Here is a 19785-nt window from a genome sequence, read left to right as displayed (position 1 = left end):
AGGCTGGAGTGCAATGGCACGATCTTGGCTCACTGCAACCTCTGCCTCCCGGGTTCAAGCGATTCTCCAGCATGGTCCTCCCAAAGTGCTAGGATTAAGGCGTGAGCCACCACGCCCAGCCCCAGTCCCCTCTCTTATAATCCTGAAGAACCAGTATTGCTAACCCACTTCAAGAACCACTGGCAGGATGAGTGATGGGGAGCAAAGAGGGCGCCTATGTCAAAAGGAAGATAAATGTGCCTCATGCTTAGGAAGACACTATGATGGAATGCCTGGACAAAGCAGCATTTTTCTTTGAAATGCTGTGAGACGATAAGAATGAAAATAGGTCTTCTCCAACTCGAGGGCCTAGGGCAGAAGAATTATTTCTCAGTGGTTACTCCATGCTCAGAGGAGTTGTCCTAGGCCTCATTGAATCATTGACTCAGCAAATATTTATAAAATATCTACCATGTGGTTGTCTCTGCTTTCACAGAACTTATAGTCTCATCAGAGAGAGATAATAATCAAATAATCCTACTAATGAATATACAAATACAAACGACGATGACTATTATGAAAGAAGGGGGCATGATTCTATGAGAACTTTAAGAATCTGACCTAGACTGGGGAAACAGACCATGTTAAAGATTTGGACCTTTATTTTGAGAGCAATAGGAGGTTGTTGAAGGGTTTAAACAAGGTTTTGGCATAATCAGATTTGCATTTTGAAAAGATTGCTCTGGTTATAATGAGGAGAACAGATTGAAGGAGGCCTGTTGTGGTAATGCAGCAAGAGGTAATGGTATCTTGCTTTGGTAGTGGTGATGGTGGTAGAGACAGAAGTTATGGATTAAAGAGATATTAAGGAAATAACAGCATTGGCCGGGTGCAGTGGCTCACGCCTGTAATCCTAGCACTTTGGGAGGCTGGGGTGGGCAGATCACTTGAGGTCAGGAGTTCGAGACCAGCCTGGCCAACATGGTGAAACCCCGTCTCTACTAAAAATACAAAAATTAGCTGGGCATGGTGGTGCACACCTGTAATTCCAGCTACTCAGGAGGCTAAGACAGAAGAATCCCTTGAACCTGGGACATTGCAGTGAGCCAAGATTGTGCCTGAGTGACAGAGTGAGACTCTGTCTCAAAAGAAAGAAGGAGAGAAAGAGAGAGAAGGAAGGGAGGAAAGAAAAAAGGAAAGAAAGAAAGAAAAGAAAGGAAGGAAGGAAGCAAAAGAGGAAGGAAGAGAGAGAGAGAAAGAGAGAGAAAGGAAGAGGAAATAACAGCATTTACAGGACTTAATGATTGATTAGATACGGGGTGAGGAGGAACATGGTGACAATAAGGATTTGGGCTTATATAAATGGATGGAAGACCAGAAGTAAAGTCTTAGACATATTGCCTTTGGGACACCCAACTGCCAAAATTGAGCCGGCAGCTGGATACACAGTCTGGAGCTCCAGGGAGAGGTCACGGCTGGAGATGACAAATGTGTGGTTCATTTTCTCAGAGGTAGTTCAAAGGCAGTAGATGAGCTCACTTAAGGAGAGAGTAGAGTGAGAAGAAAAGAGGCCTAGGACCAACTCTCAGGAACTCAGACACGTCATTTAGGGCAGTGGATCTGAAAGTGTGCTCCATGCAACCCTGAGGAGGCCCCCAAGACCCTCTCAAGGGTCTGTGAAGTTCAAACTATTTTCTTTCCTTTTCTGTTTTTGTTTTTTGTTTTTTTCTGACAGGCTTTCCCTCCTGCTGCCCAGACTGGAGTGCAGTGGTGCGATCTTGGCTCACTGCAACCTCTGCCTCCCCAGGCTCAAGTGATCCTCCTACCTCAGTCTCCCGAGTACCTGGAACCACAGGTGTGCACCACCATACCCAACTAATTTTTGTATTTTTTGTAGAGATAAGTTTTGCCATGTTGCCCAGGCTGTTCTTAAATTCCCGGGCTCAAGTCATCATCCTCCCACCTCGGCCTCCCAAAGTGCTGGGATTTACAGGCGTGATCCAGCGTGCCCCGCTAAAACTATTTTCATAATAGTGTAAGATACGATTTGCCTTTTTCATTGTGTTGACATTTGCACTGATGGTGCAAAAGCAATGGTGGGTAAAACAGACTGCACCTCAAAACAAATCGAAGCAGTTGTGCTAACCTGTGCTAGTATTCATAGTACACTTCACTGCCATGCACATGCACTAAAAAAATTTCACGTTTACTTAGGAATGTTCTTCATCAAATGGTAAAGATTATTAATTTCTACTAAATCTCAATCCTTGGGTACTTTTTAAAAAATATTCTGCTGGGCGCAGTGGCTCATGCCTGTAATCCCAGCACTTTGAGAGGCCAAGGCAGGCAGATCACCTGAGGTTGGGAGTTCGAGACCAGCCTGACCAATATGGAGAAACCCTGTTTCTACTAAAAATACAATATCAGCCGGGTGTGGTGGCTCATGCCTGTAATCCCAGCTACTCAGGAGGCTGAGGCAGGAGAATCACTTGAACCCGGGAGGAGGAAGTTGCAGTGAGCCAAGATCTCACCATTGCACTCCAGCCTGGGCGACAAGAGGGAAACTCCGTCTCAAATATATATATATATTCTGATGAAATAGGAAGTACACATAAAGCATTTCTGCTGTATCCCAAGTACAGTGATAGTCTCCAGGAAAAGCACTTCTGCAATTGTTTGAGTTTCAAGCAGAATTAGCCTCTTTTTTCATGGAGCACCATTTTGTTTTGTTCTGTTTTTGTGTGTGTGCGTGTGTGTGTGTTTTTGGTTGTTTTTGTTTTGTTTTGTTTTTTGAGGTTTTTCTTGTTTTGTTTTTGTTTTGAGACAGGTTCTCACTCTGTCACCCAGGCTGGAGTCCAGTGGTGTGATCTTGGCTCACTACACCCTCGACCTCCCATTCTCAAGCGATCCTCCCACCTTAGCCTCCTGAGTAGTTGATACTACAGGCACACACCACAACACCTGGCTAACTTTGTATATTTTTTGTAGAGACAGGGTCTCACTCTGTTTCCAGGCTGGTCTCTAACTCCTGGGCTCAAGTGATTCTCCTGTCTCGGCCTCCCAAAGTGTTGGGGTTACAGGTGTGAGCCATGGCACCCAGCAAGGAGAATTATTTTTACTTGAAAATATAATGGAGAGACAAACTATGATTATTCAAATTTGAGTGTTTGGCAGATAGTTTCCCAAAAATGAACAAAGTAAGCTTATTACTTCAAGGGAAACAACTGACAGTATTTGTTGCCAATAATAAAATTCAAGCTTTCAAGTGAAAAATTAGAATTTTGGAACACTTATATCTGTCACCATGAACTTGAAAACTTCCGAATTCCTAAAGACTTCTTTGATGAGATTGATAGTGATATAATGAATGTGATTTTAAAGTATTGTATAATGAAATGCATCAGCATTTAGAAGCTATGTATAATTCAGTGGACCTATATTTTCCAAATGACCAAAACACAATGTTACAAAATCTCTTCAAAGTTCAAGATAAACCAATGGATTTTAATGTAATAGAATAGGAATTGATTGACATGATTTTAGATTCCACATACCTTTATGAAACTACTATGTTTCCTCATTAATATAGTGGTGAGTAAAAAAGAAAAGAAGAAAAAACTGCTGTGTGTCAACTTTTGGTGTAGTGTCCAAGAAAAATATCCACAATTATCTGAAGACTAAAATATTCCTCACTTTTCTAACTCAGTGAGGCCAGATTTGTTTCATGTTATGGATTAAAGAGATATTTAGGAAATAACAGCATTGGCCAGGCACGGTGGCTCATGCCTGTAATCCCAGCAATTTGGGAGGTCAAGGCAGGCAGATCACTTGAGGCCAGTTCAACCAAAACAACATATTGAAACTGATTAGGCCAGATATGGTGGCTCAGACCTGTAATCCCAGTACTTTGGAGGCTGAGGTGGGTGAATCACTTGAGGTCAGGAGTTTGAGACCAGCCTGGCCAACATGGTGAAACCCTGTCTCTACTAAAAATACAAAAATGAGTCAGGTGTGGTGGTGCACACCTGTAATCCCAGCTACTTGGGAGGCTGAGGCAAGAGAATGGCTTGAACCAGGGAGGCAGAGGTTGCAGTGAGCTGAGATCACACCACACCACTGCATTCCAGCCTGGGTGACAGAGAAAGACTATCTCAAAAAAGAAAAGAAAAGAAAAGAAAAAAAGAAATGGATTAATTGTAATAAGAGAATAAGATAAGAGAATCCAGGTATTTTCTATTAAGCCAGTTATTAGAGATTTGTAAAAATGTAAAACATGCCAATTTTATCACTATTTTAGGGGGAAAATATAGTACTTTTTTCACCAAAATGTGTTAGTTATGTTAACACATTATGGTTTATTTTTGGTATTTTAAATTTAAATGGATTAATAAATATTCTTTCAACTTCTCAGGCTTTCTTTCTTTTTTTTTTTTTTCACATCAGATGGGTAATGTGCCACCATCATAACAAGGTTTGAGGGAAGCACATCTCACACACAAGCATGAAAACCCAATCATCATGCTTATGAACTACAAAAGGATCCCAGTTTTCATTTTGAATACAGTAAATATCAATAGCAATAACCACATAAACAAAAGCTCTTGGAGACCTCAGTCATTTTTCAGAGTATAATGGAGTCCTGAGACCGAAAAATTTGAGAATCACTTATTTTTTTGCTTTGTTTCGTTTTTGAGACAGGTTTTGGCTCTATTGCTCAGGCTGGAGTGTAGTCATGCAATCTCAGCTCACTGCAACCTCTGTCTCCCGGACTCAAGCCATCCTCCCACTTCAGCCTCCTGAGTTGCTGGGACTACAGGAGTTCAGCACCACACCCAGCTAATTTTTGTATTTTTTAATAGAGACAGGATTTTGCCTTGCTGCCCAGACTGTCTCAAACTCGAGAATCACTGATTTTAAAATAGCCATCCACGAGGCATGGTGGCTCATGCCTGTAATCCCAGCACATTCTGGAGCCAAGGTGGGCCAGTCACTTGAGGTCAGGAGTTCAAGACCAGCCTGGCCAACATGGTGAAACCCGATCTCTACTAAAAATACAAAAATTAGCCAGACGTGGTGGCATGTGCCTGTAGTCCCAGCTACTTGGGAGGCTGAGGCTAGAGAATTGCTTGAACCTGGGAGGTGGAGGTTGCAGTGAGCTGAGATCGCGCCACTGAACTCTAGCCTGGGCGACAGAGCGAGACTCCGACTCAAAAAAAAAAAAAAAAAGAAAGAAAGAAAACAGCCATCCATTTGTTTTAAATGATTTATCATCTCCGTGGACAAACAGCTGGAATAAGAAATCTCTCCTAACTTGTAAGTATCTTGAGGGACAAGGAAACATTACAACTCACAAACACACGTGGTATTTTGGAGCTCTAGAGATGGACTCCATCAGTTCCAAAAAGGTTCCCACAGAAGCCTCCCATCAGAAAGCCTCCACCCTGTCCTCATCCCAAGCAATGGCTCAAACAATTCAGTGAAACTCAACATCTTTCTCAATCAATGCCACCCTCTCTTCTCACCAGCACATTCTACCTTTGATTTCTCAAGCTGAGATTGGTCAGGAGCAGGGCCACAGGAAGAGAGGATGAAGGGGGCAGATAGGGTCAGACCTGGCGTTCTAAAACACCAGCACATCCAATTTGTTGGGTATTTTGCATGAATTTCCTCTTGAGTTCACAGGCTCCTAACTCAGCAGAATTAAAATGGGATGAAGTAATTAGAGCAGCAGCCTGTGAGGATGCTTTGGGCCTGGCGTGCATAGGAATGTGGGGCGGGGGAAAGAAAAGAGACAAGAGAGCCTTAAGGCAGAGATGAGAAAAGAAACGCACCCCAAGGGTCAGCTCCTTGGGAAAGACTCTCCCAGCTTCCATAGGTCACTGGTCGGCAGCCCTCCCTTTGGCTCTGCTTCCTGAGAACCTACTCGTGGTCTGGCCCTTCACAATCAGGCTCCAACCTCCCTTTCTAGTACCTTTCAGGTACTTCCACCAGATGCCCATCACCTCTACCCATGCTAAACTCACCACCCTACCCCTACACCATGGTCCTTTCTTTTTTTTTTTTCAGGACGGGGTCTCGCTCTGTCACCAGGTTGGAGTGCAGTGGTACGATCTTGGCTCACTGCAGCCTCTGCCTCCTGGGTTCAAGCCATTCTCCTGTCTCAGCCTCTGGAGTAGCCGGGACTACAGGCGTGTGCCACCATGTCCAGCTAATTTTGTATTTTTAGCAGAGATGAGGTTTTACCATGTTGGCCAGGCTCGTCTTCAATTCCTGATCTCAGGAGTTTAACCATGTTGGCCAGGCTGGTCTCGAACTCCTGACCTTAAGCCTCCCAAAGTGCTGGGATTACAGGCGTGAGCCACTGCGCCCAGCCTGCTTACACACTTACCTCTCCTATGAGACGATTAGTTCCCAGCCTCTGGATGTCACGCATGCATTGCATTCTCCTCCCTAAGCAAATCACCACCTCATTATAAGACTTTCCCCCTTTGGTCCCCAGACTGACTCCTAAATTAGTTTAAACCCACAAGCTTTAAGTTATAAGCAGGGTGATGCAGACTTGTGGGTGTGTCATAGTTTGAGTTTAGGTGCTAATGGTATGTTGAGAGCATGCATGTGACTATTTCAGGGATATAATTTGAAGTGATTGGTTTGTGGATTATTTGTGCCTGGGCCGTTGGAAACTCTGAGTACCTGGCTAATTTTGATAAAAGCTGGTGACCATATTCAGTTACCCTATAAAAGAGCCAGAGGCTCCTCCCTGGGGCAGCCTATTCGTGTTTCACCAGCTTTTCCCGCTGGGTCCCTCTGTAGAATTGCTGTCCTTCTCCAACGAGATGGGATGAACCCAGGTCTCTTGGGCCTGTAGACTCCTGGAACATCAGCCATCTCCTCTGTGGTGTCAGGGGGAGCAGCCCTTGTCTAGAAAGGAGATTGCTGAATCCCGAATCTCTCTTTGTTTATCTCTCTCTCTCTCTTTGTTTATCTCTCTCTCTCTCTCTCTCTCTGTCTCTCTCTTTGTGGCACTAAGATTTATTAGAATGTGCCTTAATACAGGCACTGGGGCTTGCCTATGGTGTTCTTGATGTGTAAAGCCCAGAAGTTCTGCCAATTCTTCCTGAGCAATGATACCAGGAAGTTGACAGCCAGATGGACGTTGTACACAAGCTCATCGTCTGTCATCTTGACACGACCAAGAGCCATGCCAGACAGAGCCCCTTCTTCACCTGGAACTTGATTGTGGACTTCCCCTCATCAACTTTGGCCACCATGTCTTCACTGTACATCAGCAGGGAAGGGAACCTGCCTTCCTTATTTAGGCCTGGGCCCAGGATTTGTGGGATCTGCTTGATCAGAGACCCTGAGGCCAGAAAGGCATCATACTTGTTGAGCAGCTTCTTGTTCCTGTCGAGTTTCTTCAGCACCTCGATGTCCACGTAGGAGATACCCACAGGCTTGGCCTCAACCCTGTGCTGCTGGTCCCCCAGGACACACGTGGAGAACGTGGGGCGGCGAGTGGACTTCAGATGACAGCGCCCAAGAAGCATTCATCCTTCTGAGGGTCAGAGTTCTTCAAGCTGATCTGTAGCTCCACTGTTCCCGAAAGTTTCTGGCACTTGCACTGGTTCCTGTCCAGGACTTCACGCACTGCCTCCTACAGGGTCTCAAGAGGCTGCTGCTCTTGGTGTCTTGTGCAGGGATAACAAGAAAAGAGTTAATCCTGCCTCTCTTGAGGCCTGGGGCTCTCCCATTTCCTCCCTTCTGAGTCTAAGGAGAGTGGGGAGTGGCATGAGAGCCTGCATTTGTCATGTCTGGTAAATCCATGTTCCCTGTATAAGGTCCACTTTATTAGATGAGAAAGGGTCACTCTTAGTCCAACTTTGGTTTTGTTTGTTGTTGTTTTTTTGTTTTGTTTTGTTTGAGACAGAGTCTCGCTCTGTTTCCCAGGCTATTGTGTAGTGGCGCCATCTCGGCTCACTGCATCTTCCGCCTCCTAGGCTCAAGTAATTCTCCTGCCTCAGCCTCCCAAGTAGCTGGGACTACAGGCATGTGCCACCACGCCCAGCTAATTTTTTTGTAGTTTTAGTAGAGATGGGGTTTCACCATTTCACCGTGTTGCCCAGGCTGGTCTCAAACTGCTGACCTCAAGTAATCCACCTGCCTCGGCCTCCTAAAGTGTTGGGATTACAGCCGTGCCCCGCCTTAATCCCACTTTTGAAATGAGGAAATGAATCTTTAACCAGTAACAACACTTAATACACACACACGTACTTTTTGTGGTGTGACAAAAGATTGCTTAATTTTCATTTTGGCGAGCAAGGAAATAAACAAACAAATCAGTGATGACTACCATCTACTATCAACATGTTTTGAGGAAAGAATGTACATAAGAATATAACTTCAAACTAAAGAGAAAAGATCTTATATTGAATACATTTAATTTTATTTAAAGACTCACTACATTGTCTCTTGCTTTTTCTCATTTCATCATGATAGTGAAATGGACCAGTGAATACCCTAGCATGGAGTCTGGGAAGAACATAACTAGTCCATGATCTCCTCTAAGCATGGGGTGGTATTTGTTCATTTATGTATTCGCAGGACCTAACTCAGACCTAACTCACAGCACTCACTACATCTTTGTGGAAGAAAGGAAGGGAAGAAGGGAGAAAAGAATTCCTCATTTGAGGACCAGGATAGGAGATAGCTATTAAGCCCTACTGGACTTGGGACCCTGGAACAATTGCCTCCACTAAATTCTACTCTGTGATCTCTTTTTTAGGGGTGGGGGATGGGAGACAGAGTTTCACTCTTGTCACCCAGGCTGGAGTACAATGGCATGATCTCAGCTCACTGCAACCTCCGCCTTCCGGGTTCAGGCTATTCTCCTGCCTCAGCCTCCCAGGTAGCTGGGATTACAGGCACGCACCAACACACCCGGCTAATTTTTGTATTTTTAGTAGAAACGGGGTTTCACCATGTTGGTCAGGCTGGTCTCGAACTCCTGACCTCAGGTGATCCACCCACCTAAACCTCCCAAAGTGCTGGGATTACAGGCATAAGCCACTGCACCCAGGCTTGTATTGTGGTTTCTATCCCTGTCACCCCTACAAGACTGTGGTTCTTGAAGGACAGGTACCACGATTTTTTCTGTTCTTACATCTCCAGTGTGTGACACCAGTTGTGAATAAATGACTGGAAGGAAAAAAACCCAGGGAACCAACCAACTAACGTCCTTTTTCTCTGGGCAGTTCAGAATCAGAGGCAACTATGGATTAAGGGACTACAATTAAGTTCTGTGAAAGTTGTCAAGATTAAAATAAAGTCACTAATGTTAAGAAAACCCTGGCTGGGCGCAGTGGGTCACACCTGTAATCCCAGCACTTTGGGAGGCTGAGGTGGGCGGATCACGAGGTCAGGAGATTGAGACCATCCTGGCTAACCCAGTGAAACCCCATCTCTACTAAAAATACAAAAAATTAGCCAGGCATGGTGGCACACACCTGTAGTCCCAGCTACTTGGGAGGCTGAGGCAGGAGAATTGCTTGAACCTGGGAGGCAGAGGTTGCAGTGAGCTGAGATTGCACCACTACTCTCCAGCCTGGGCAACAGAGCAAGACTCCATCTCAAAAAAAAAAAGAAAAAGAAAAAAAGAAAACCCTGACAAATAGAATCAGGGCAGGCCATGAAGAGAGGGTTTTCATGCTTGTATGCCTGATTTAAAAAAAAAAAAAAAATCACAAAAGACTGTAAAACCCACAACCTTGCATGAAGGCCTTCACAACATTTCATAAAAAAATACTTCTGCAAGGACATCTGCCCAGCAACTGCCTGTCCAAGCTCAGACTGGCATCACCCTTAATATTGATCTTTAAAGCCAAGGATAATTATTTTTAAATAATTATGGAATCTTCTTAATTTTTCCTTTAAAAGCCTTTATCAGGTTGGGCACAGTGGCTCACATCTGTAATCCCAGCACTTTGGGAGATCGAGGCGTGCAGATTGCTTGAGTTCAGAAGTTTGAAACCAGCCTGGGCAACGTGATGAAACCCCATCTCTACATAAAATATAAAAATTAGCCAGGCATGGTGGTACACGCCTATAGTCCCAGCTACTCGAAAGGCTGAGGTGGGAGGATTGCTTGAGCCTGGGAGGCAGAGGCTGCAGTGAGCCGAGATCGTATCACTGCACTCCAGCCTGGGCAACAGAGCCAGATCGTGTATCAAAAAAAAAAAAAAAAAAAAGGGCCGGGCACGGTGGCTCACACCTGTAATCCCAGCACTTTGGGAGGCCAAGGCAGGCAGATCACCTGAGGTTGAGAGTTCAAGACCAGCCTGACCAACATGGAGAAACCCTGTCTATACTAAAAATACAAAAAATTATCTGGCGTGGTGGCGCATGCCTGTAATCCCAGCTACTCGGGAGGCTGAGGCAGGAAAATCACTTGAGCACAGGAGGCAGAAGTTGCAGTGACCTGAGATCACACCATTGCACGCCAGCCCGGGTGACAGAGCGAGACTCCATCTAAAAAAAAAAAAAAGAAAGACTTTGTCTTCCTTCACTCAAACAGTTTACTATGGCATGCATTTTCATATTCCCATTACAATGCTCTATTCCAAAATAAAGACCTTTTCTTTTAGAGAGCCTCTCTGATCGTTATTTAGGTTGACAGTTCCTTCTCACATAGGGTATAAAAAGTGGTTTGAGACTACTCCACTCCCTCACCAAAACACCAGCGCAGATTTCATAGCCTTTAATGTCTGAGGCAGTGCCGAGGCTGGGCAAGGAAAATTCAAGTGTCCTTTCATCCACAAAGTCACTAACACAAACCCATTCACCCTCGCCTTGAAGCCACTAATGCCAAGAGCACCAACAGGAGCCTTAGTGCTCAGGAAAGAGAAAGAGGGCCTGGGCCGAGGGTGTCAGATTCAGGGTTTTGTTGAAACCGAAGTTGTAGCTGGAGAGTAGTCTGGGTGTGTTGATCCCTCCTACGCGCTCGCCAAATATAAAATGTGGGAAAACATATGATCTTGGCCATGAAACTGTCCTTGCCTATGGTCTTTTTCTGCTTGTTCCTAATTGCTATTATAATTTTAATGAGTCACCCTTCATCAATTCCACATTCCATATCTTTCAGCTATTATACTAAAAAAGTAGGGTGGGCAGGAAGTTGAGGCTGCAGTGAGCCATGATCGTGCCACTGCACTCCAGCCTGGGTGACAGAGCAAGACCCTGTCTCTAAAAAGAAAAAAGAAAAAAAAAGTGGAGCAGGATGTGCTTGTTGACACATAACTTTTATGTAACTTGGGCATGCTCAGATTCGTCTGACCCAGGCTCCACCTGCCTTCTGACAGATTAGCTCTAAAGGAGTTCAGAAAATGCCACCCCAAAATATGCTGCTTTGGGCCTCAAAGTGAGGACACCTGGGAAACAGCAAATGCAGGGAGAGGCTTTCTCTGAACTTCATCTGCCTAAGGACAGATTCTCCAAGAAGAACTCCATTGTCATGAGTCCCGTCCCCAGAAATCTCATCAACTAGGGAAGATTAACCAGGAGAGGAAACTAGAGGCCCACTTCATACCCAGACCATCTCATGATGTCACCTGTTCTTCTAAGGGCCCATTCATCTTTCCCCAAAATCATTTACAGTCCCCTAAGTTGCCTATATCTCCCCTCACATCCCCCCTATGAAGGGGGCATATAAATGTTAACATCTCACAGGGTTTGGAGATACTTTTCTTTCATGCGATGCCCCTATGCACGTAATACAGACCTTGGTTAAACCATCAAATTGTGATTTTGCCCATATCTGCCAGCTGTTAGTAAATAAGTTCCTTTGTCTGGATGCAGAAAAGATCCAAAATATCCATGTTGAAGATGCCTGGTTTCTGGTGCACACTCTGCCTGTCTCCCCTTGCTGGGAGTAAGTCTTCACAAATAACTTCTTTTTTTTTTTTTTGAGAAAGGATCTCATTCTGTTGCCCAGGCTGGAGTGCAGTGGCACAATTATAGCTCACTGCAGCCTCCATCTCCAGGGCTCAAGCAATCCTTCCACCTCAGTTTCCAAAGAAGCTGAGACTACAAGTGCATGCCAACACACCCGGCTAATTTTTTTATTTTTAGTAGACAGAAGGTCTATCTATATTTCTCTATGTTGCCCAGGCTGGTCTTGAACTCATAAGCTCAAGCGATCCTCCTGCCTTGGCCTCCCAAAGTACTGGGATACAGGGTAGAGAACTTCTAATGCATTTCAGCACAGGGGTTGTTTTCCCAGGCTAGGTTGCTGAGCCAGCCTCCCTCTCTATCCTCCTCAGCCAGCTATTGCTGGAACTGCCTGTCCCCGCTGCTCTCTGCCCTGGCTGCTTCTAAGAGAGTGCCTTAAGGCTGGGTTGCTTCAAGCACTCTCTGCCCTCAATGCTAGCTTCTCAATGGCTTGGCAAAGGTGTTTCCAACTCTTTTCTTTCTCCCTCGAGTCATCTTGGTAGGAATACCAGCATCTTAATTTCCTCTTTTATAAATGCTTACTTGATTTCCCTTCAGTTTTGCAGTTAAATCTACTGGTAATTGTGAAATAGCTAATGTAAAAAAAAAAAAATCCTCAGAGCCTAGAAGCCTGGTCCTCAACTTTCAGCCCTCTTTTCTCATGACCAAAATATCCTAGAGCCTTCAAGTGTTCAGCACAGGCCCTGTTGGAACCTCTTTGAGCTCCACCATTTATCTCTAGAAAAGCACTGAATATAGCAAGAGGCTAGAGGCATGCTGACATCTGCTCGTCAGCAGAGCAGAAATGATGGCTTTAATTTCCTTTCTCAATTAATTTATTCCCAGGCTGTTCCCTCCCCACCTTCATAAGCTGGTTCTTATTTCAAAAAGTCAAAGTAATAAAGCTGCTTTCCATTACTCATCCAGTTGCACATACCCCACATGCTCCTCCTCAACCCCTTCCCATCACCTTCTTTTTCCTCCCGGTCCCCTCTCCCTCACCCCTTCTAGAGGGAGTGCAGGGTCATTGTTCTTTCTCCAAGTCCTACACTCTTCCTACAACCTTCTGAGCTTATTCTCGCTGGGTTGGTCCTCATGGTGCTGAATACATACCTCATTATATGCTTTGCATTGATTGATTTCCTCATGCCAATGTTCCAGGCATACTTCTCTCAGAGATGACCCTAGGAAAAAAATCTGATGCCTCAGAGAGAGCTGAAAAATCCCAAGAGATTGAGTGCCCATTTATTCCCCTCATTCCAACAACAGGAATTAAAATCTCAGAGCTGGACTGACCCATAATGCCCAGGCACTGGCCCTAACAGTGGGTCTGGACCAGGAGCTAAGATTTTTGTGGGGACAGCCCTCTGTAGGCACCTGTAGGCACCTGCATGCTGATGTTTGGACATCTTTGGGCAGTGAAATATAAAGAAATGGGCCAGGCGCGGTGGCTCACGCCTGTAATCCCAACACTTTGGGAGGCCAAGGTGGGTGGATCACTTGAGGTGAGGAGTTCGAGACAGCCTGGTCAACATGGTGAAACCGGGGCTCTACTAAAAATACAAAAAAATTAGCTGGGCATGGTGGTGCACACCTGTAATCTCAGCTACACGGAGGCTGAGGCTTGAGAATTGCTTGAACTCAGAAAGCAGAGGTTGCAGTGACCTGAGATCGTGCCACTGAACTCCAGCCTGGATGACAGAGTGAGACTCTGACTAAAAAAAAAAAAAAAAAAAGAAAAGAAAGAAATATAAAGAAATGCAACTGAGCATGTAGGGTAAGGCATGGGGCTTTGGACTCAAAACTCAGATTTAAGTACTGCCCTGACATGTATTACCTACCTGACACTGGTTAAGTTACTTCTCTACCCCTTAGTTGTAAAATAATAGTACTTCCTTGGCTGGGAGGACCAAATGAGAGCATGTATGTAAAGCATTTAATGCAGTGTCTGGTGCATGAAGAGCATTCATTAAATGTAAGAAGTTATTATAATCATAAGCGAATAGACATCAGTAAGTCAGATAAGCTGTTAAAAGTCATTGCAGGCCTTTAAATTTTTTTTAAAAAAATACAGCCTTGCTATTTTTTAAAAGTATTGCCTCTAAGAGTTGCTTTAATAAGTTGCTAGAAAGGAGTGATTTATAAGTACCATATTGTTGGAATGCAAATAGATACTTCAAAGAGGTAAAAGTAACTTGTTTTCTTGAGTGGGATAAATATTTCCCTTGGGATCTTGTTTACAAACTCAAATATTTTGTAAGCAAATAATGCTAAGAGAAACTCTAGCCCTTACTTTGGTGAAATGCTCACAAAACTGTATTCTGAGCTTTGAGTAAATGAGGTTTTTTGTTTTTTTTTTAATTTCACTATTTATTGAGTTTTAAATACTCTAAGTTGTAGTTCATATATAACATAAATAGCTCTGTGAAAGGAAGAAAAACTATATTTCAGATACTTGAGAGGTTATTAAGCTCAGAAAACCCTGGGAAAATGAACTTGAATCTATGGAAATATTTGTTAATCTCACAAATCTACCAGTTCTTTTCTCCACTCGAAAGTTAATTCATATACACCATGAAATACTATGCAGGCATAAAAAAGAATGAGATCATGTCCTTTGCAGGAGGAGCCGGAGACCATAATTCTTAGCAAACTAACACAGGAACAGAAAAGCAAACACTACATGTCCTCTTATAAGTGGGAGCTAAATGATGAGAACACATGGACACAAAAAGGGAAACAATGAACACTGGAGATTACTGGATGGTGGAGTGTGAGAGGGAGAGGATCAGGAAAAATAACTAATGGATACTAGGCTTAATACCTGGGTGATCAAATAATCTGTACCACAAAGACCCATGACTTAGATTTACCTATATAACAAACCTGCACATGTACCCCTGAACTTAAAATAAAAGTTACAAAAAGAGCTAAGCATTCTGGGGGAAAAAAATTCATAATATTTGAGTAAGCTTCATACGATTTTCCACAGCAGCTGAATCATTTTACTTCCCAATGAATTTGCCAACTCTTACCTTTTGTTTCCCTTTATAGTAGCCATCCTAATAGACGAGATGACATCTCACTACGGTTTTGATTTGCATTTCTCTAACAGTTAGTGTTGTTAAGCATCTTCTCATATACCTTTTGGCAATGTGTATGTCTTCTTTGGAAAAATGTCTGTCATATAATCCAACAATCCCACTTCTGTATTTTTATCCAAAACAATTGAAATCAAGATCTCCAAGAGATGTCTGCATTTTCCTGATTATTGCAGCATTATTTACAATACACATGATATGGAAACTAATGCCCATCAATAGATAAGCAAATACAGCAAACATGGCATATACATACAATAAAATATTATTTGGCCTTAAAAAGAAGAAAATTCTGTCATATATGACAACATGGATGAATTTGGGGTACATTATACTAGGTGAAATAAGACAGTCACAGAAGCACAAACTGCACTGTTCTCCTTACACCAATTATCTGAAATAGACTCATAGAAACAGAAACGAGAAAGGTGCTTGTCAAGTGCTGAGGGATGGGGGAAATAGGGAGTTGCTGTTCAACAGGTATAAAACTTCAGTTATGCAAGATGAATAAGTTCTAGACCTCTGTTCACCATAGCACCTATAGTTAATATAGTTAATATTACTGCATTGTGTATTTAAATTTTTGTTAAGACCGTAGATCTCATGCTACGTGTTCCAACTACAATAAAGAAGTCAATTCACAGTGAATATATCATTATAAATAGATATTTATATTTTCTCCGTGAAGCTTCATGTAATATTAACTAATTTCTTAAGAATATTTAATGGTGTTCCAGCTACCTGCGAGTAAATGAAGTTTTTACCCTGCAGAAAAGGAGTCATTGCCCAAATGAAATACCCTGATTTCAAAAGCATGAGGAAGAAGTGTCAATCTGGAGGTTTTTCATTGTATACATGTTTATTCTAATGCCGCGCAATATTGGGTAACGGCCAACCTATTGCACAAACATTTTTCAAGTATTCATGTGTAGACTAACTAAAGGCAGCTGTCTAACCAATCTTGTATATGATTCTTTTTGTTCTGTCTGCTTTTATCTTTACTGTTTCCCAACACACACATGCACGCCCAATTCACATCCACACTCAGACACACATTTACTCACAGGCATGCATAAACTAACACACTAACACACACATTCTCTCTTTTTGTTCTCTTCTACACACACATACACATACACACCCACTTAGCCCAGAGCAAGCAGAGCCCAGAACTGTGTCTTCTGGTGGCTACGGAAAGATCCCATGACCCCTCTGAAAAGCATCTCTTTGTTCCCTTTCTCCCCTCACTGTAATGTTTCCTTTTCCTGAATATCACGCAGCAAGGGGCGGGGAGGGAAGGAAGGGAGAAAGGAAGGAAAGGAAACCGTGGTCTCCCCCCAGCCCAGCAGTGCAGGCTGTGAGAAGCAGAAGGCTCCTGCTCCTGGGTGCTGGCATCTCTCCTGCCATTTTTTCTGAAACTTTGGGGTGTTTTTCTCTCCGCAGCACCCACGCTCCCCTCCCTTTCTGCCAAAGCTCCTTGTTGTGACAGAGCGAGCGGCTGGTGGGTGGGGGGAGGGGAATCAGCTAGGTGGCCTCCGGGCTGAGTTACAGCTCCCCCTCCAGGAGCAGGGAGGGCGGAGATGAGACCACAGACAAATCCTAGAAGCCCCCCTAGTGCTGACCCCCCTACATACCCAGAGCGTCTGTACACCCCCCAACACCCACCCATACACACACACACACACACACACACACCAGATGAGCGTGGCAGGCACAGCCACACAGTAACACTCAGGCAGGAAACCCCATGTCACATTGGCATGGGTCTGCCCAGAAGCAATCCATGCCCCACGCCCCCTCCTTTGATCTCTCACCCCTCTGCTGGGCCAGAGAATGTTGCTGGGTGCTGGGCCTTGGGTGCATGGACTCCGATACCACCGGCACTTCAAGCACAGGGACCACCAGCGGCAGCGCCAGCGACTGCCCAACCCCCTCCTCCCAGGGCTCCAGCAGCACACCCTGAAAAACACAGACACAGTCCTGGTTGGGGGGCGGGGCAGAGGAAGTGTGGGGTACATCTCATGGGCTGTGGCCTCGCTCCCCTCGGGCTCAGCTGATGGCCAGCAGTCCCTGGGTTTGTCTGAGAGAGAGACATCACTACAAGAGGGAAGGAGAAAGGATTCAAGGACCTCTCAGAGCTCTCTCAAAACTCCAAGAGAACCAGCCAGTGAGAGCCAAGTGACGGTCCTGAGTACCGGAGGACCCGGCGTTGCCAAGCTAGATCCTGGGTCAGAAAAGTCAAAGGACATTCCCTACTGTGCGGGGATAAAACATGTGACTCTGTGGGCTCAGCTGCAAGTACCCAAAGATGGGCCGCATCATTTTCCTTGCTGGCCGCTGGAGGGCCAATACCCTGCCCTCCTCCCTCCCCAAGACCTTCTCTTTATCCGGCTGCTTCTCTGGTCCCTGTGCTTTAGGCACATTATTTTATTTTAATTTTCATAACTCCACAGGGTGTTACTGTAGAAAAAAAAAAAACTTGTGGTTCAGGAATTTTACATGATTTGATCAAGATTACAGCCAAGCGCGCAGTGGCGTGTGCCCGGAGTCCCAGCTACTTGGGAGACTGGCAGGAGGATCACTTGAGCCCAGGTCAGGAGTTGGAGTCCAGTCTTCAGCCTGGGTAATATAGCGAGACCTCATTTCTGTCTCTCCGAGAGAGAAAGAGAAAGAGAGAGAGACGGAGAGAGAGAGACAGAGAGAATACACAACTAGCAAGTGAGGGAGCCAGGGTTCGCCCCCATGCCTGGGTAACTCGTAACCTTGGCCCTTCCCACTGCTTCTCAGGAGCGCACCACTGGAACCTTCCCAGCTTCCTCTGAGTGAGCTGGAGAGGGAGTCTGGTGTTGAAGAGAGTGTTGGGGGAGGTAGAAGAGGCATCTGCCTACTGACTTTCTTCCAAGGGAACAAAAGTAGCGCAGTCTGGGAACCCTCTGCGCTGTCTTGCAAGCCTTGGGAGGCAGTGCCCAGTGGCTCGGGTGATTCCTCTAGTGCCATTTCTCCTTCAGGACCCCACACTTTCTTGGCCAGTGTGCTACATGGCTGCAAAAAGCCCAGCCCTGGACAGGCAAAGAATGTGTTGATTCAGAAACAGTTTTTAAATTAATAAGCACGTGGTGATTCAGGCTGTTTGTTCAGGGCAATGTGCTGCCTAAATTGGAATGTGCCAAACTCCGTTCTCCCACTTTCCCCCACCTCCTCCGCCTCTCCAGGTCCTGGCTGTTCCCCATGTCATTCTGGTAGTCAGAATTCCGGTTCCTCCATACCCTCAGGCAAGGCAACTATATTAGTCTGCAAAGCCCAACTTGCCAACTGAGCAGCTTCCCTGGGCTCTGAGGTCTCTCCTGGGTGTGTGTGTGTGTGTGTGTGTGTGTGTGTAAAGTACTTTTTCTTCTTAAATTGAAAAGTGATTAATCCATCGGTTCTCCTCTCTTCTGGAACGTGTCCTAGGAGGACAGGTACTACTCAGTTTCATATCTGCTGTCAGGAGGTCGGCATGAGCAGCTCCTCCTTGAGGCAAGAACTACAGGTTGGACTGTCTTGAGGATGATCAAACTGGAAATTATTCTTCCCAGAGGGGCTGCCATCAGAAGTTTATCTCATCTGATCTCCCTTCAAATAGAGTTGCTCTTCTCTTCAGCCCAGACAAACATAATACATTCAAATATTCATTTGACAATTATTTATTGAGTCTTTATGAGCCAGAAATGGTTCCAGGTGTAGGCATATGGTGGTAACGAGACAGAGAGGCACCCTACTCTCATGGGGCTTGCATTCTAGTATGTGGGGGTGGGGAGAGGCAGATAAGAAATGAGGAAACCAATAATTAATGCCAGGATATATATCAAATAAGATATGATAGAGCAGGGATCAGATCAGCAAGCTATAGTCATGGGCCGAATCTGCCTACCACCTGTTTTGTAAACAAAATTTATAAAGTAAATAAAGAGGCTGGCACAGTGGTTCATTCCTGTAATCACAGCATTTTGGGAGGATTACTTGAGGCCAGGAGTTTGAGACCATCCTGGGTAACATAGCGAGATCCCCTATTCCTGCAAAATAAATATTTTTTAAAATACCCAGGCAAACCTGGTGGGCACACAGCTGTGGTCCTAGCTACTTGGAAGGCTGAGGCCAGAGGATCATGAAGTTACAGTGAACTGTGATCACACCACTGCACTCCAACCTGGGCAAAAGGGTAAGACCCTGTCTCTAAAAAAGAAAGAGAGAGAGAAATAGAGATAGAAAAAAAAGGAAGGAAGGAAGAAAGGAAGGTTGGATGCTCAGCAGGGGCCTACTTTATTTTCTCTTTTTATTTATTTTTTAATTCATTTTTGAATAGATAATATATTTAATGAATCTACATTTTTTAAAAATAGAAAAAGATATGCAGATAAGTCTCTTTTCCTGCCCTGTTTCCTAGCTATCCACTTTCCTTCCCCATAAGCAACAAAATGTTAATTTCTTGTGCATCCTTGCAGAGAAATGTATTCATACAAAAGCAAGTACATGTGTACAGTCTATGTTTTTGCCCCCAAGGAAGCTATTTTAAATTGGGAGATTGGGAAAGATTTGTGATTTAGGATAAAATTTGAATAAGAAGTTGCCAGCCAGGCAAAGATCTCAGAGCAGCAGCTTCCAGGCTGTGGGAACAACTAGTGCAAAGGCCCTAAACTAGACCTGCCATGGCAGGCCCTGAAATGATAATGGAAGCTCATGTGTT

General features: G+C 44.5%; 1 long non-coding RNA gene, 1 other non-coding gene and 1 pseudogene across 2 annotated transcripts in view; all 3 read right to left on the bottom strand.

Moving 5' to 3' along the window:
• Window positions 1–16981, bottom strand: part of LOC100985188 (uncharacterized) — a 105601-nt gene extending 88620 nt beyond the window's left edge. Inside the window, exon 1 of the long non-coding RNA XR_008625505.2 lies at window positions 16877–16981. This is a non-coding gene — a long non-coding RNA (uncharacterized LOC100985188). The remainder of the gene's footprint in view (window positions 1–16876) is intronic.
• Window positions 3552–8202, bottom strand: LOC117974311 (large ribosomal subunit protein uL1-like; annotated as a pseudogene).
• On the bottom strand, window positions 4417–4520 carry LOC112439983 (small nucleolar RNA U13). Its single transcript, XR_003028197.1, has one exon. It is a non-coding gene; the product is annotated as a small nucleolar RNA U13 (small nucleolar RNA).
• Window positions 16982–19785: the final 2804 nt, after the last annotated feature.

The sequence above is a fragment of the Pan paniscus genome, chromosome 4 (genome assembly GCF_029289425.2).
Source record: "Pan paniscus chromosome 4, NHGRI_mPanPan1-v2.0_pri, whole genome shotgun sequence".
In the NCBI taxonomy this organism is placed as follows: Eukaryota; Metazoa; Chordata; class Mammalia; order Primates; family Hominidae; genus Pan; species Pan paniscus.
The sequence above is the reverse complement of the archived record's forward strand: the minus strand, read 5'-3'. Positions and strand labels throughout refer to the sequence as shown.